Below are 17,908 nucleotides of genomic sequence, written 5' to 3' on the forward strand. Positions count from 1 at the left end.
TATTATCCTGTTAATGTACTGTATTATCCTGCATTTACAAAATGTATTACCTATATTAGACGGCACATGTCTAAATGTGTTATCTAATGTATCTAATCTAATGTATCTCCTATATAAGATGGCACATATTTTTCTTCTCTCTTAGTCCAAACTGTGCACTATACATCAATCAAATGAGGTCAGTTTCTTTACAGTCCAATCATTTCAGTTGATTATACAATCAAGTTCTTCAATATAGAAAAAAGTATCAAGAATAATGGTAATTTTAACCTTAAAGGCATCCTGGCCTGAGGATAAGCAAGAACTCTTTTGAAATGAGACTTCTCCTTCAGAAAAGCTAATGTAAAAAAGTGAAAACTGCTGAGATAAAAATTTTGCTAATTTGTTAAAAGCCAATAGTTATGTTTAACAAAGTTGACTTGTTTATGTTGCTAATGTCCGATTATGGTTCTAGTAACTTATATAACTGGCAAGGCAGCAAGTGAAATTCTAGTTAATGGTAAATCTTGGTTGCAGGATATTTGATTTCTGCTTGCTGTATTATCAGCGTAGCACATACTGTATTATATGTGTAGCATTTGCCATGACATATCAACAGCACACATTTAGTGACTGAAAGTTTTTAAGGCAAAACAGTGTTCTCATCAATATCGTCTTTTAACAGATCGCTTCAAATTGACCTTAACTTAAATTCATCAAATAAAATGATTTGCATTTTAATAGTTGAGTAAAATGCAGCACTAATAGTTGCTAATTTACTCTGAATCATCTGTACCTTTTCTTCAATATAATTTCTTGTCACTATTTCTCTCACCTGCCATTTAGTCATTGTTAAATTGTTCAAAACTCAGTTTCTCAGTTTTAAAAATGAAGAATGAATATGAATATAAAAATGACTGACAGCAATACAAAAAATGTATATAAGTATTACTGCTTATGTAGCAAATCACTGGACAATGGAACTTTGTGGAGTTATTATTTTTTTTTACAACAACAGTACAGCATTATTACACTGTAAACTATTGTTACTAATAAAGTCTCAGTGGGGAGAGAGGTGGCACTGGTAGCAAAAACGTTCATTAGCTATTATACTGTATATAGCATGATAGTCTTGTCATTCTACATTACTATAATGCAAAAAATGGATTTCAAGAGCTAAAGAAATGAATAAAGGTGTACAGTGGAACTCTAGATATTTTGTAAAATTACCTTGTCCTGTTGGATTTTTAACCAATTGGTTCAAATGAGAACTTTAAGAATGTGGTTTTGTCATAACATGCACATGCATATACAAACATGCACATCTCATAACACATACATACACAAATATGCACATGCCCTCAGTGCCTTAGGCTTGAGATGAGGCTTGGTATAAAGGACATTGAATGCTCTTGACTTGGTCCCCATCTGTCTATTTCTGTTCATTAGCTCTCTGTAGTGTCACAAACTCACATCTCGGCTCTCATCTGCCAGCCTCTGGGGCTATTTTGCCGCTCTGACCTCTGACTCAGTAAATTATGGGTCTGGGCAGGTCAGGAGGTCACAGCAGTAACTGTCCACTTGGATAGAGGAATAGACTCAAAGACTTGGACCATAACAACAATGGACAACTTCATCAATAAACCAGACTTTACATAATAATCATATCGCATTGGGGACAGCTGTGTCACAACAGTTACACTGTTCATAAAGCTTGCAGATAATAAAGCTTCTTAGTCATTATGTTACTTTCGGTTAAAATCGTTGTAGCAGATGTAGATTAAAATCACAATTTTACTGCAAAAAATTTAAATTATACAGCTTGAGTAAATGGGATTTTGCTACTACATAGTGATTTGGATTAAACTGTTTTGGAAGCCTGTTTTGGATGAATGTATGAATGGATAAACAGATCTCAGAAAAAATGAATGAATGCACCATGGTTCACATCTCATGCTTGGCAGAATTGAAGGATAGATGCCGCAAAGTGACCTAGTTTCAAGAGGAACAGAAGAGTGAATATGGGGGTGGGCAGCGGAGTGAAAGAAGAGAAACGTTTCTGTAGTAAAGGAGGATGGAGGAAGAAAAGTGTGGAAAAGGGAAAGAGGCATCTCATACTACCCCCAAGGATAAGCCTGAGGAAAGGGCATGTTCAATCAAAGATAAATCAATCTAGCCTTTCCCTGACTGATGCAAAGCTCTTCTTTCACCCAATGTACAAATTAAAATGTAAGTGGCAGTAAAACTGGAACATGTGCACACATTCTCTTCTCTCATTATATAGCTACTATCATTCTGTACACAGCCTTTTAAGCAGCCTTTATTCCAAAAAATATCTGAAAGACTTGCTGTCTCCTGACACATTATAGTTCATCACTGACTTGAGACAAAAAACAGACATCGGGGCTTTACGTTGTCTGATGCAGTGATGTTTGAAGAAAGTATAATGAGTGTTAGGGGGTGAGGACTCCATGAGTCAAGGAAATACAATTATGGGTCATTGGGCAAAACCAAACACAAAAGTAAAGCACCTGTCACTCAAATTAAAATTTTCGAATTCACATTCATGTGCTTTGATTTTGTTCCCAATTTTTTTGTCTATTGAAAGAGAAGGTCATCTGCATCTGAATTCTAAAAATTCTAAAAAGAGCTAAAAATATCACGAAAATCCTTCTGACCTAAATTATCATTATTAATTTTAATAATGCATATTTATATATAAATCACTATAGAACCAAATGATGAGAAAATCTTTACTCTGGTATTTCCTAATTAATCTGGCTTGTGACCAGATAACATCTATGATGTTCATGTTTAAAAATGTATAAATAACCTTCTAAAAGTCTAAAAAATTAATAACAAAAACCGATTGAGACGTTTAAATGCAGCGACTTTTGTCAAATTAGAGCTTGCAGTCAGAATGAAATATTAAAATGTAATTTCTTTCTTTTCACTTTTTAGCATGGCCAGATTTTGAAATAAGATATAACATATAGCACCATAATACTTAGTGGTAAGCACTCATTCAACACACACTAATTACACTGACTACTCAGTAAATTTAACATATTTACACAAACCTGAAATCTCTTAATCTTTCTGAACTGGAGAGCATTTCCTCTAAGGCCCTCTAGTACTTATCTATTACTGAAAACCTTTTACTACCATAATCCACAGACTTTGAAATCCTATCAAAGCTAATCTTAAAAATGTACCTCTTCTTCCAACACTTTCACTTTCAGCATTCCTTTTGGTGTGACACTGAGTGTTGAAAAGGGACCATGTATGCAAAATGTATTCAACTGATAACTTTAATATTACAGGTTTATTATCATATAATCTATGTATGGTTTATTATCATATATACTATATATCATATAGTCACTTTCCATCAAGTCTAAGTCAAGTCTGGAACTCTCACCCTTATGTCACGTCAGTTTTCACACACATGCTGGGATGTAAAAAAAAAAAAGGAAATTTGCCTATGCTATGCAAACTATTGGGCGTGCGTGGGTTTTGCGTTGGGTTTTGTTAACTGGCGACCTCAAATGGCGGAGTAGTGAAAGTAGTTTTCTGTGATTGGACCATAAACATAAAAACTCAATACACATACAAAACAGGTAAAGTGAATCATTTAAATTTGACTCTATATGCTGACTGTGTGTTGAAAAGGTTCCTTAAAATTGGTGCCTTTTGCATTACAATGGTTCAGCTTTGTTCATGGCAAATCAGAATCTCACATTTCTTTTATGGATTATCTTGATCAAAAAGGCAAATGCTGGTCTCTGCGTATCTCAGTGCTGATTTAAATAGTAAGCATGGATTTTATAAAGATAAACTTCATAGGCCACTTTACTAAACAGCACCATAATTTGATAATATCATGAAACTTCTAATGTTATTTGTTTTGTATCTTTTCATGGCTTTTGATTTGTGTGCTAAAGTGAAGGCAAAGAAAGTGAGGCATTTAGAGTCATTTGTGTATTCCAAAAAGAAGTAGACTATCTTTGTGTGGAAACAAAGAAAAGACCAGAGGCTTGTGCGCATGCACTTGGTTTAACAATGATAGGGATTTACCTAAGATTTGCATATGTGTGGTTTTATAAACCTAAATATTCCAAAGCTTCCAAGGCTTTGTGCATTTACCACTTTTTTTATTAAATGAAAATGTTAATACGTGACCCAATGATTTGTGTACAATCTTTCATACACCCATTTCCCCCCTGTTTTCAGGCAAAGAAATAAACTGAGCAAGATTTATTTACTTAATCAAACAAAAAAGAGTTCCTGATTTTTTCATATTCTTTTCCTCTTGACTTTCTCTTTTACTCTATTCCCCTTCCCCCAACTGTATGCTTTCAAAAAGCAAGAACAAAACACAGGCTCATTATCCAAACTGCATCTCACTTCCTGTGAGCGCTCTCATCCAGACTCCACCCTAGCCAATAGTGGAAGACCTGGTTGTTATGGGCCCTTAGCAACAGCATTGGGTCGGAGAGGATTAAGTGTGTGTGTGTGTGTGTGTGTGTGTGTGTTCAAGGCTAGTCCCGCTGGGTGTGTGATAACAGAGGTACAATACGCATTACCAAACCAGCATGTGTGGGGTCGGGTGAGTTTTAGTGTATAGTTTAAAAAGCCTCTCTGAAAATAAAATATTTGTAAGATTTACTCACATTACAGTGAATACAGAGACTGAGACATTCCTCAATTATAAAAGCAAAAGCTAAGTAAAAATCTTTTGATGAAAGATTAAAAAATTGGATTTGTATTGCAAAATGCTGACCTAAAATAGTTTTTCAGTGGAGACACTGAGAAGTTTCTTTTTCATGCCTATATTAGAATGATGGCTTTATATATATAGTGAACAAATATATATAAAACAAAGTCTAAAAATAATAAGTGATATTATTTCTTACTTTGCTAAGGAGCTGATTTGTATGTGATATTAATGCAAGTAAAAAACAAATGATCGAAAGTTCTACAATATAGTACCTCTGAACACTATTTGTGTTATTACTTATATTACTACGGTATGTTTTCCATATGGATATAAAGGTCATGGATAGGCCACTTATAAATATTTAATGTGACCTGTTTTCCTTTGGCTGTCTTGATATAGACCCTGATCTAAAAGACAATTTTAAATCTAAATATGGAACCAAAAGCCTAATTTTCTGAGACCTTGATAAATGCAGACATCAGCATTCAAAATGGTGATTTAGGTTAGATGGGATGGTTTACAGGAATAGCTGCTGGGTCTAATTTGTACAGCACCATCTGCCTGGAGTTACGATGATGATTAGAGATGTTCTGAAGCTCCTCATGTATTTGACTGCTGTGCCATCTCCTGGGACACAAGTATCCCTGTCTTCCCCCTTTTCCTCCTTTATCCACTTCTCTTCAACTCACTCTTCACCCCTTCACTACATATGGAGGATTTGTGAGCAAAGCAAGAGGTGAGAATACAGTCCCATGAGACCCTTCAGTCTCTGTGCTCAGCAGGGTGCATGTGTGCAGGGGCAGAAGAAGAGTGAAAGCTTAGCTGTTGACAAATCCATTAATTAAACCCTTAGAAATCCATCAACTGCATAATAACACTTACAAGACACTGCTCCAAGAGCAAATTTAGGAGTTGCTTCTTTCATGCTTCTTTCTTTTGTGATTCTATTCACTTAAGCAAGTCACCGATTTGGCTTTTAAATTTGAATAAAATTTATTTTAAAATTAAAAAAGCACTAATTCTGACTGCTATATTTTAGCCTTCCCAAGATATGGACTAATTGTTATTTTGCTTTGCATAATAATAACAATCAATACACTTGAGAGCTTATTCTTTTTCCAATGCTCGGCTTAAGTTCCAAACAAAGGCCCTTCCAGGAAAAGGATTAATTATTGTGTGCATCTGAAAAACTGTCAGACAGAATATTCTATGAGACAAAAATAAGCTTGTTCTATCAGACGAACACTGAAGGACAAATCGCCTTGTCTTTTGATCTGATGCTGTCTAAAGGGCTAACGAGTCACTGGACTAGATCCGCTTAGTATATGCGCATTATATTTCACCATAGCAGCATTTTCCTAGCTGTCAGTTCAGCTGAATTCATTATACATACAGAGTCAACTGTTATAACATCACTAACACAATATGCAGGTATAAGTCAAAAAATATGTGTTTACTTGACCATGGCACCCATGTGCCTGATGAACATCCTATTTCAAAGGAATTACATTACTATTGAATTTGGCCACATATAGGGGTTATGGTCAGACATCCACATGGTTTTGGCTATAACGTGTACCATTTCTTATAATTTTATTTATACGAAATCAAATGAAATCCATTTTGCTTCTTGTAAGTGATTACACTAAAATAGCCTGATGGATATTAAATAAAACGTATTATAAAAATGTATGTTCAGCAGGTTGCCTCCTAGAATATAGTCTTCAATTAGCTTACCAACATACATGACATTTAAACCTTTAGTAAACTTTAATTTTAGGTAATTAAACCTAACCAGAAGTTACACTCTGAAGCACAGCTAGTCCACATCTCAGGGAAATGTGTGTGTTTGTTTTTTTTTTGCAAAACATGTATTAACTCCAGACACACACCAAATACTGCATGGCACATTCAAACACATTTTGTTCTCTTCATGCTACACCCGTTACTATAGAAAGTAGTGGGTATAGTAAAATAATAAATATTCTCTTTCCTTGTATTAGCTAATGATAAAATTTAATCAAATTTTATTTTTCTATAACCACAAAGCAAGTGAATTTGCCTGACCTAAATCTGTGCAGATTTCTGTTGAATGTCTGTTTACAGGTGCACCATGCAAATATTATGAATTTGAATGTGCACTTACACAACAGAAAAGCACAGACACACGCACACACACACACACACACACACACACAAAATACACACACATTTGTGTGACATCTCCAGACACTGGGGTATAGATATGTACGTATTGTACATATGTAACTAGCTATATTTTATATTCTATATTTTACTTTTCTGTTTGTCAGGACTTTCTTGCTAAACCTGACAATATAGATTCCACTTTTCTTAAATAGTGAGTATTTTTCATGACAAAACAAACACACACACACACACACACACACACACACACACACACACACACCGCACAGGACAATCATTATTTAAAATTCAATTTATTTACATTAATAAAAGGTAACTGAATGTTATATGGCAAAATGCATGTGGAGGCCTGGCCATGGCATCCATATCAGTGTATAATGAAGGCATGCATCAAGACCCTTCAATGTTCTGGTGCTTAAAGAATGGACTGAACTTCCCCTAGTTTCTGCTAAATGCCATAAATGTAAATGTCAGTGTAAATATGCTGGCCTTTCACAAACAATTGCCAAAAAGTTTAAGTAACATGTTTAGAATGCCCTTCTATGCAATATAATGATGCTACTAACTATGCAACTAAGTGGTCAAAAACCTGTTCCAGTATGACAATGCTTTGGTGAGGTCCATGAAGACATGGTTTGCCAAGGTAAGTTTGGAGGCACTCAGCTGTCCTGCACAAAGCATTGAACTCAATTGCTTTGAACCACCTTTGGTATGAACTGGTACACAGACTGTATGTCAGGCCTCCTCACTTAAGATCAGTGCCTGACCTCAGTAATACTCCCATGAGTGCAAATCCCCAAGCAACATTCAAAAGCTAGTGGAAAGCCTTCCGAGAAGAGTGGAGGCTGATATAGCAGCAAAGGGACAGCCAACTCCATATTAATGCCATGCTTTTGGATTAGGATGTTTAACAACCACATATGGGTGTTATGATCACACTAAAACATTTCAAAATAAAAAAAGTTTTAACTTAGAAACAAAACTTCCCCTGTTGCCTTAAAAATGTTAGTAAACTCAACATGAAGATAAACTTTCATTCACAAGAATTCACAGAAATTACTTGAAAGTTTCATTATTCAAAACGCATAAACTTTAAAACGTAAAAGTATATAGCTATCATGTTTTACAAGGCAGGTGTCCACTTACTTTTGACTATATGGTGTAATTCACAACAGATAATATGTTGTACTAATGATTGAATAATGACATTTGAGTAATAGGGGTTAATCAGGACATTTTATCGTGAACAAAAACTAAACCCTAACTCTACATGACACTGGTTAAATCACAGAAACTGACATCCTCATTTTGTAAAATCTAAAGAGATTGTTGGAAGAGATGAGCTTTGTGCATACCTTGGTATTATACTTGCAAAATAATCTAAATGACCCATAAATTACGAAAAGGTAAAGTTTTGATTAGAAGCAAAGTTAGAAGATAGAAGCAAAGTTTGAAGCAAAGAACAAACATGTTCTTAACTTAATTCAGATTACAGTGACTCAACATCCAACTTCACTGTCATTGATCAATCAATCAATTTGTTCAAATTATTCTTGAGATCTTTTTCCTTAGCGTTTCTCTGTAACCCCTTAAATTCCCAGAACTCTTTGTCAGGTTTTAAACCAAGTTTCCTGACTGTAACTATACACTTTCTACATTTTCTTTTTATTTTCAGAATATCTTTCATGTGGAAGGTAAGCTGCTGTTTACTGACAGTAACCACAAGGACATTACGTGGAATTATCTCAGGTTTCTTGTGGAGAGGGAGACACAGTGATAAAAATAGCAGAAACAGGCTAGCACATCTAACAAAGAACAATTAACACTGCTTTTCGGGAACAGCTGGATAACGTTCATCAGCGCATAAAAAGTCATATTTATATAGTTTTTTATTTATACATTTTTAAAAGAAAATTAGGAATTAAAATAATCTGTCTATGAAAAATAGAGGCTAGATTTTTCATTGTTCAAGACTAAATCCAGTCTTCACTTAAACTCTTTTTCCAGAATCCTCAACCTTTTGTTTAAGATTAGTATGGATTTTTCCATCTCTGGCACACTAATGCACAATCTTTACTCTGTTGGCTTCCCAGAACACAAGCTTATTGTTGCACAAGTCCCATATCCGGATGTTTGGTTTATTCAATAAGCATCATTAGGAAACTGTTATATAATCAGTGTTATTTTTGTAAGGGGGTTTGCCAAAAGAGTCTATCCTGGGTGCAATCAGTGTTATTTTTAAATGGGATGAGTATTTGCAGAAACTTATAGATAATAAACTAAAATGGCATTATGGCATTTACAATTTTCCCTTTTCAGTGTAGAAAAAGAAAATAAGACAAAGGAGGCAAGAGACATGGTATTAATGGCGGAGCATTTTAGAGTACTACTGTATGGATGTATGGACATCTGGATGGGGCGTAGTAACCATACATGCTCTACTGTGCATGCTACAGTATGCCATGCATCTCTTGCAGGTAGACACTACAATGGTGAGGAAGTCTAATAAGAAACTGATCTAGAACCAGCAGAAATCCAGTGAACTGAATATAAGGCTTAGAAAGAAGGACCCAGAGCAAGAGAAACAGTAAGAAAGATGAAGAATAAGAGTAATGAGAGTAGAAAAAAGGAACATTTAATCCTCTTTGTTTAAGGACTCTCCATGTTGTGTCAAAAAAAGAAAAAGAAACATTTTTTTTTTTTTTTTTTACAATTTTTCATGAAAAAAAGCTCATTAAATGGTTTAAGTTTCCCTCAAATAAAATCTGATCCAGTTCTATTTAACATGGATTTCTACAGGCTCTAAAAATAATAACAATAATAATAACTATGCTCTATTTTTCTATGCTTCATTCTTTTGCATATTGGAATTTGTCATTCCTGTGTTGAAATCCGAAAGCTATATCAATGATCCTAGACAGTTCTCTGAATAAATCTGACAGAAAATCTGCCTCAAGTTAAACTGAAACAAAAGCACATAATCAGCCTGACAGAAAATAACCACTAAGCAACAAATCCACGCAGTCACATAAAGAATGAAGTGTGACTGTCAGGGATCATTAAAAACGATGCTTTGTTAGATTATAAAGCTTAAGATTATAGCACCAATTGCTATATGAGTTCATCTGTGTCAGACAAACTCATCAGTAAGTGTCTAAACTGAAAGCCTCTAATAACCCTTTCTTACTATTTCATACATTAGTTATCATCTAAACCCAGCAGTGTGGAACATGAAAGGTGCATCATAGATGCACTGTGCAGACACCAGACCAAACGAGAACCACTTCTCACAGGCACACAATTATATTTGTATGTGTGTGTGTGTGTATATATATATATATATACACACATACATATATTATTTTTTTCATCATCTTGATGTTTTTCAGTCAAAGAGATAAATCTAAAAAACTAAAGTCTACAACAAAGGGATAGCCATAATATCACTCTGAATACAAGGTTCCAAACCGTCCAGTTTTGTTAAGCAAAGCAGTCCAACAATTATCCAAATTTCACTGAACCCATGGAATAAGCAGTACAAAGCTCTGAGCACATTAAACACATTAAACATTAAACTTCTTTCTCTAGAAACTAAAATGACAATTAACAGAAAATGTAGAGTCACCAGAAACACAACTGCATTACCTCTCACATAAGATTTCCTGTCCTGGTTAGACAGAGCTGGCACACACCCCGAGGCATCTCCAGCAATGGTAAATTCCTTCCGATACAGTCAGTACGTGATTTATGATGCCAACTCTCTTGGTTTAAATCCACATTTGCGCAGAAGTCTGGGGCACTGTGTCTTTGTGTGTCCTGAATGAGAATAGACTAGTAAAATAGAGTATGCAAAAGGATGTGTATGTGTGTATATATACTGTACAGTATATATAAATGCCTCTGAAACTGGTTCAGGAGAGCTTCTCACTTCTCATCTTGGTGCATCTCTGCTGTTGTGATTTTGGAGATTTCTCTCTCCTCCACTCTCTCTCTCTCTCTCTCACACACACTCACTCACACACACTCACACTGACACCAAACACAGATTCCCATCTGCTGCTGCCCATTTGGCCAACTCCCAGCCCACCTCATGAATAATAAACAGCCCCCTGGGCTTGCACCCACCCCCAAACCCCCATCTTGGCAGAAACATGAGCACATGCATTCACATGGATGCACATCGGCACACACATTCACATACACCATATCAGATGCATAAATATACAGAGAGATGAAAGGCATTTCTCTCTGAGCTTGACCTCCGTTCCTCAACCCACTGTTCACACCAAATTTTTTTCTGCACCCTCTCACTTCTATCCAGACAATTAAAAATGTGTTAGACACGTGCAACGCCTCCTTCATACAATCAGAGATGACCATTATGAGCAGGAATAGATAACCATCAGCTACAACAAATGAAGACCAATCTTGTCCCACTCCTTTCATCATAGAACAGGAATCTGACCAGGAAAAAAGAAGACCAGGTGTCTTCAGCTGTCCAGTTTAAGTAAACTGCCTGTACCTGCTGTCAACACTGTTTCCTGTTCTTTGGAACCTGATGTGGTCTTATGTTCTAGCCCGACCAACCAAGATTCAGCCGTCTTGTGATATTACCACCGAACTGCCTCTCACAAAACCAGAAGCCATACCATGGTCAAAGATCATATCTTCCACAGTCTGATGTTTGATGTGTATATTAAACTGAATTACAGGACCAGGATCTGCATTATTTTATGCATTTCTTTAACATGACTGGTTGATTGGATAATTGTAAGAATGTGTACTGTATATGCATTCCTAATAAAGTGACCAAAGAGTGTAGATTAATTGTAATAAAGACCAGTGAACAATGTAATTTGCATTCCCTCTTATGTCTACTCTAATTAGGTATTAAATACCAGTTATTAAAATAACGGCTCACAAGTCATTATAGGAGATGGAACATTCTTGATTAACTTCAGTCTGAAATAAACAAGGTCAAAGACAATGCAGGATCACATCATAACCAGAGCATGAGATCTATGCAAATATATGGGCAACCTCCTAACTACCTCCTCTGTCACATTCAGCTTATGAACCCTGCAACCTGAAAAGGACTTTCAGAAGTCCAACAATGAAAACAAACATTTATAAGTCACAGATTGATCCGTTTATAGATTGATGTCATTTTGTTTGAATTCTCTTTGAGCTATTTGAACAACACAAAGATATAAGATGCCATGAGAACAATATCAGTTACAAAAGAAGGCCAATACTGAAATTTTTAAGTGTATATCAGGAGCAGCTATTATGTTATAGCTGATTGTCCAGCTAGTGAATCCTCTATAATACCGTATGTTATAAAGGCATTCACTTACTCTGTGTCAGGGGCTCATTTGAGAGACTAAAGGACCAAGAGAAAAAAAAAACAAGCATAAACACATACATTAAAACTAATAAACAAATCTTTGCTCCTCTCTAGCTCTTAGACAGAGGAATGCTATGTGCAAATACTACCTCTTGTAAAAGTTTTTGTTTGTTTGTTTTTATCTCTTACAGTTGGACAATTACAGCTCTATGGATGGCAGTGTAGGCATCCTTAGCCGTGGGTGAAGTTTTACATTCCCTTGTTGATTCTGACGTCCATCGTGTGGGCTTCAGTGTTGCTCGATACAAAACAAAGGCACTGTGGATTAAAAGACCGGGTTGTTTTCATTAGATCATTTTTACAACTCTGAAAAGCATGGATAACGACACAGAGACACATCTGATGTGGACAGAATTTGTTGCCTGAGGAAATTATCAGCTAATTCATTTCTGGAGTTTTAACTGTATGTTTTAATTGTTTTGATAAAATGTATTAATGTAAATATTAACATTTCACCATAACAGTAACAGGTGTTAAAAACTGTTTATAATATGAGTGATATCTATTAGATTACTACATAAATGGACACATTTATGGAGTGGTCATCAGCCAGTTGATGGTATTTAAAATCACATTTTTAGGTTGTAAATCTGGCTTTAAAAAGACCTATATAGTGAAAAAAAAAGTTTATATAGTGTATAGTTAGAGTAATTAAGGGGACAGTTTTATACAGGGTATTAGTGTTCTAATGAAGAAAACACAAACAGTGTTCACAAACAAGTTTTTGGAAGTCATGTCTCATGTTAATTAAATATACTCAGATGTCCAAGAAGTTTTTTAATTTATTTATTTATTTTAGCATCTTGATTACATTTTTTCCATTCTAGAAGACTTAGGATGATTTCCTGCAAATGCTCTTAGTGAATCTTTGACATTGTAATCTGTCTGTAAATTATTCAATCCTATGTGAAAGGCATTCTCAGAAGATTTTACATTTTACTTAAAGACTACTAACAATACTGTAGTAGTAAACAGGTCTTCTAATAACTCTGCCATCAATCTGTGTATTGAGGCGTGACAAATTTAGCTTCTTAAGCAATCTCTACCAGTGTACTACTCAGCATAAAGTACATGCATTAACACAGCCAGTGTAAGAGTACGCACAAAGAAAATAATAATACCATTCATACAAACATGATTGAGGGTATTTAAATGTAAATGGTTCTACTTTAAGACATGCATTGTTTAAATATTTAGGAAGTTGCATTGAACCAAAAAGGCAAAAGAGGGATAAAGAAAGGCTCTGACACAGACAGAGAGAGAGAGAGAGAGAGAGAGAGAGAGAGAGAGAGATGACCATATTACACATGAACAGACAGCCTCTATTATGCTAAACTAATACACTAAACCACAAAAAAACAAGGCACATTATCAGAACAAAAGACCTCCTGGAGTAGAACACAAAACAGACAAACAGGATGCCCGGCACATTTGAACCTTAAATTCCATCAACTGGACAACTCATTACAGAGCAACAACATACTTGGGTTTGGGGTAACTACAGTCATCTTCAATGAGCTTATGCCCTCTTTGGCCTCAGATTCCTGTTCTTTGCTGGCATTAGTATAATCCAGTGTAGTCTGCTGCTGTTGAAGTGTGTTATGCTGTGCATTTTGCTCACCATGGTAGTAAAGCCACCATGATTATTTAAGTTACATCAGCCTACCTGTCAGCTCAAACCCACATTGGTCATTCTATTCTGACCTCTCTTATCACTTTTAAAGCTATTTACTTTTAAAAGTGCTGCTTACTAGATGTTTTAGCTTTTTGCTCCAAACACTAGTGATCTGTATGGTTTTATGAATTGCACTGTCACCATGTGATATAGTAGGGTTCAATAGGAAGACCTAAATACTCATTAATATTTTAAGATTTTACGTTTATTCATGATTAGAATATATTTGGATCTTCATGATGTTGAAACCTCTATCTAAAGTACAATGAGAATCATTTCTATTATTACATAGACAAATATATTTTCCTATTGTTAGAAATGTTGAACTGTCGTATATAATGTCTATATGTTGTTGTTATCCTTTGACTGCTCCCTGTTCAAGTCTCTCTTGGGGGAACCTTGAAGATACCATGTCAGCAAGTCAGTCACTGCAAATCAGTACAAAGTTTTTGCTGACTCATCTTTTCCATGATGACCCCATCCACAGGCCATGAAGGATCGGTGAATAGTCTAATGAGTAAGAAAACAATGTAAATCATATGCTTTGACCTTCACAGTCACAAAAACTAAACCCAGCAGAACACCTGTGGAAGATATTGGAGCAATGTGTTATACAGTGCTCTCTACCACCTTTATCAAAATATTAACTGATGGAACAGTTTTTAAAAAATTGTAAATATTTGTTCAGTACCGTTTTAGAGACTTTGAGAACATTGAAAATGGGGCAGTGGTGGCTCAAGCTCTGGGCTGTTGAACAGCTGCCACTGTTGGGCCCTTGAGCAAGGTTCCTAACCATCTCTGCTCCAGGGGAGCTGCATCATGGCTGACCCTGCACTCTTACTACAACCTCCAAAGTTGGCATATGTGAAGAAAGAAATTCACTGTGTTGTATACATGACTATAAAATGCTTCTTCTTACCATAACCAAATCCTGGCGTTTACATTAGTGTGTGTTTAAAGATTAAAAGTCATCAATTAAAAAAAAGCACAGTATTAATATTATCTCACCTGTTTTCTAAAAGCACCTGCCCTTTAACTTTAATAATGAACATATGGTATTATAAACAATAATTAAATTATATGTTTTTTTTTAAATACGCTGTGTGTATGTGTGTCATACGCAGTTTGAAGAGAACAATGCACAGTTCAAACACTACATAATAGTTCAAACAGTCTGTACATGGATATTTGAGTAAGGCTAATATGCCTGTTAGCAATGCATCTGTGGAGCCAAATTCAACCATGTATACACAAATAACCATTAAGTCAGAGGATTACAAATAAAAAAGGAGCCTTTGGATTTGTGACAGCTGGTGTATTTGCTGTCAGGCCCATACCCTCTATTCCTTCTCTGTCTCTCCTCCTCTCTAAATTGATCTTAAACCTATGTGCTCTTGTACTGAGAGAGTGTTCTGAAGGGTCAGATTAATTGTAGCAGTCCAGAGCAGCTGCTGCCACAGGCAAACTACACTCAGTAGTATCTGCCGGTCTTCCTCTTTCACCCTTTTTTTAATTCATCACTATTTATTTCCTTCATTTCCATTCATTTGTGCTATAAATTCAATCACATAAAAAAGAAAGAAATGCCAGATATTGGAAGTTATCAATGAATTATTTTGGTTAGATTTAAGCAGAATAGAATTTGAGTGGCAATATTAGTTCATTTTACTTTTTTTTTTTAAGCATGCATGTCTGTGTATTGACCTTACACACCAGCTAGAGTTTAACACTATAATGTTTAAAGAACTGTCAAGTATATAACAAACAGAACCCATGCCACCTAATAATTAATGTTACTTTCAGGCAATGGATGGGGTCAGAAGTTAAGATCAGGTTATCCATTTACAAGAGCAGATGTCACATATGCCTTAGTCAGAAAGACAAAGAGCTGAGTCCAATATAAACAGCAGGACCCTGAGTGTCCGTGCATCTTAGCCATACGCCCCAAGAACTCCACTTCCATGTAGCAACCCTTGTTTTAGGTGCACCACTCTGCTGTATCATAATTATTATGTTTATTAAATATGTGCAATAACTCATAACTCCATTGGACACTTCAACTGTCCACCTCTTCCTCACTCCGTGGGAGAGCTTCGCAGCATATTTCTCCTCAAGAAGAGTCGCAACAAATCAACACGTCTTCTGAGGTAAATGTCTTCAAAACACTGGGCTCAAAGAAAAAAAAATTTTGACACCCACTAGTTCTGGTGCTCGTCTGAGGACAGGAATTTAGCGCAAGACAATCCACTGCAACGCGGACTAAACCCTGTGCTAGGATACAGAAGATGAACAGTTAGTAATCTGTCAGACAGTAATCCAACTACTGTGTTGATGTCTGGTAGGGTCACACTTCAGACCTATTTTACACGTTTACGCAACATAACTTGTTAAACCTGAGACTGCGTTAAACAGTAACAAAAGCACTTCCCTGCATGTCAGTCACAGAATGGCTGCCACATGCAGGCCTATTCAATCTCGCCTCTCTTGTGTGTGGGTTCAGCCTCCCCATCAACAGGAGGTCATGTCGTTGCTTCAGTTAATTGCTGGCCAGACTCCCATAATGCCTGCCATAAGTCTGGACCATGCAGGGGGAGCCTTGGTTTCCCGCCAGTGTGTTCATGCACCCCCTTCTTTAACGCGAATGCACATGCACATGCACACGCACAAACACACACACACACACACACACACACACACACACACACACACACACACACAATGTTTCAGGGGACAATAGAGCAAAGCAGCTGGACTGCAAGACTCAGTAGTCCTGCATAAATAATTATTGAACAGAGAAAAGCCATCTGTAGTATAGACCAAACATCTGCTTCAAAATCAATAAGAAACCTAGCAAAAGATTGTATACATTTCATTTTCTTTATGCTTAAATGCTTGTAATTGTTTTTCAGTTGTTTAATTTGTGCAATTCTACTGTTCAGAGGGCAATATCAGCTTCTTCTGAGCTTCTTCACTGCAGGACAGAATGATACTTGATGCCAACTCTCATGGTGATGTCACCTCCCTATAGGAGTTAATGAACACTTGTTCTGAATGTAAACACTACTGCTGATCTGTTACACCAAACATGCCTCTGAGAAATCTGCTAAAGAGAGAGGGGATTGGCTAAGGGAAAAAGAATCCCTCCAAGCACTAAGCCTCTCAAAATGCATGAAAAGACGAACAGAGAAACATTGTCATGTTGACAACTATTATTCCCTGATGAGACATGGGACAGTATGGTGACAGGGTCAACAGAACAAAAACAGACTGCTTGCTTGAGAAATATTGAATTTCAGAAACCCCTCTGTGAAACACCTGGAGGCATGCTTATTATTCCTGGGAATGAAACACTTGCACCAAAACCATGGTTACTGTATGTAATGCTTTATTTGGTGCGACAGTCACTGTCAGTAACTACTATACTGACAACTGTATTGTATTTAAGGAATCTCTCGCTTCCTTTATCAATACAATATAATCTGAGAGGTTTATTGCAAAACGGCATCCTAAAATTAATAAGTAAGATTATACATTTTTTAACATAACCCAATAGTGCAATACATACTACAATAATGCTGATGCTTTTTTAAGCAATAATTTTGGTTCACTGCTAGCTTGCAATTTTTACTGAACCAGTTAATTTTGTTGTAATTATGTGAAATTTATGTAGTGGGTCTCACTTCCTATCAGCACGATATCTGTTTTAAGGAAATCTATTAATATCTAATGAATACTGATATGCAGGATATAGATAGAGAAAATACTTCAGTAGAGTAATCAGAGACAATTTGGAGCAAAACAGGGGCAACCAAGAGGCATATATCATCTCATGCCAAAATAAATATTTTATAAAAGCTCCCATTATCCAAGGAAGAGTGTCTACCCACCCCTCTGTATACTCTACACTAAATGCTGAACTACCCTTTATCCTGTACGGCATACATCACATTGAGTTATAGCA

The 17,908-nt window shown here is 36.0% G+C and overlaps 1 protein-coding gene across 3 annotated transcripts in view; it reads right to left on the minus strand.

Moving 5' to 3' along the window:
* Positions 1 to 17,908, minus strand: part of nfasca (neurofascin homolog (chicken) a) — a 69,091-nt gene that overhangs the window by 39,152 nt on the left and 12,031 nt on the right. For 2 of the 3 annotated variants that reach the window (XM_060858183.1, XM_060858181.1), the window contains exons 1-2: positions 10,794 to 10,889; positions 10,511 to 10,681 (exon numbers count right to left, since the gene is read on the minus strand). The exons of the other annotated variant lie outside the window; for it this stretch is intronic. The gene's annotated coding sequence lies outside the window, so the exon portion shown is untranslated. Of the gene's footprint in view, positions 1 to 10,510; positions 10,682 to 10,793; positions 10,890 to 17,908 lie in introns of those variants that run through there. 3 annotated transcript variants of the gene reach the window in all.

Source organism: Tachysurus vachellii, chromosome 22, assembly GCF_030014155.1.
Source record: "Tachysurus vachellii isolate PV-2020 chromosome 22, HZAU_Pvac_v1, whole genome shotgun sequence".
In the NCBI taxonomy this organism is placed as follows: Eukaryota; Metazoa; Chordata; class Actinopteri; order Siluriformes; family Bagridae; genus Tachysurus; species Tachysurus vachellii.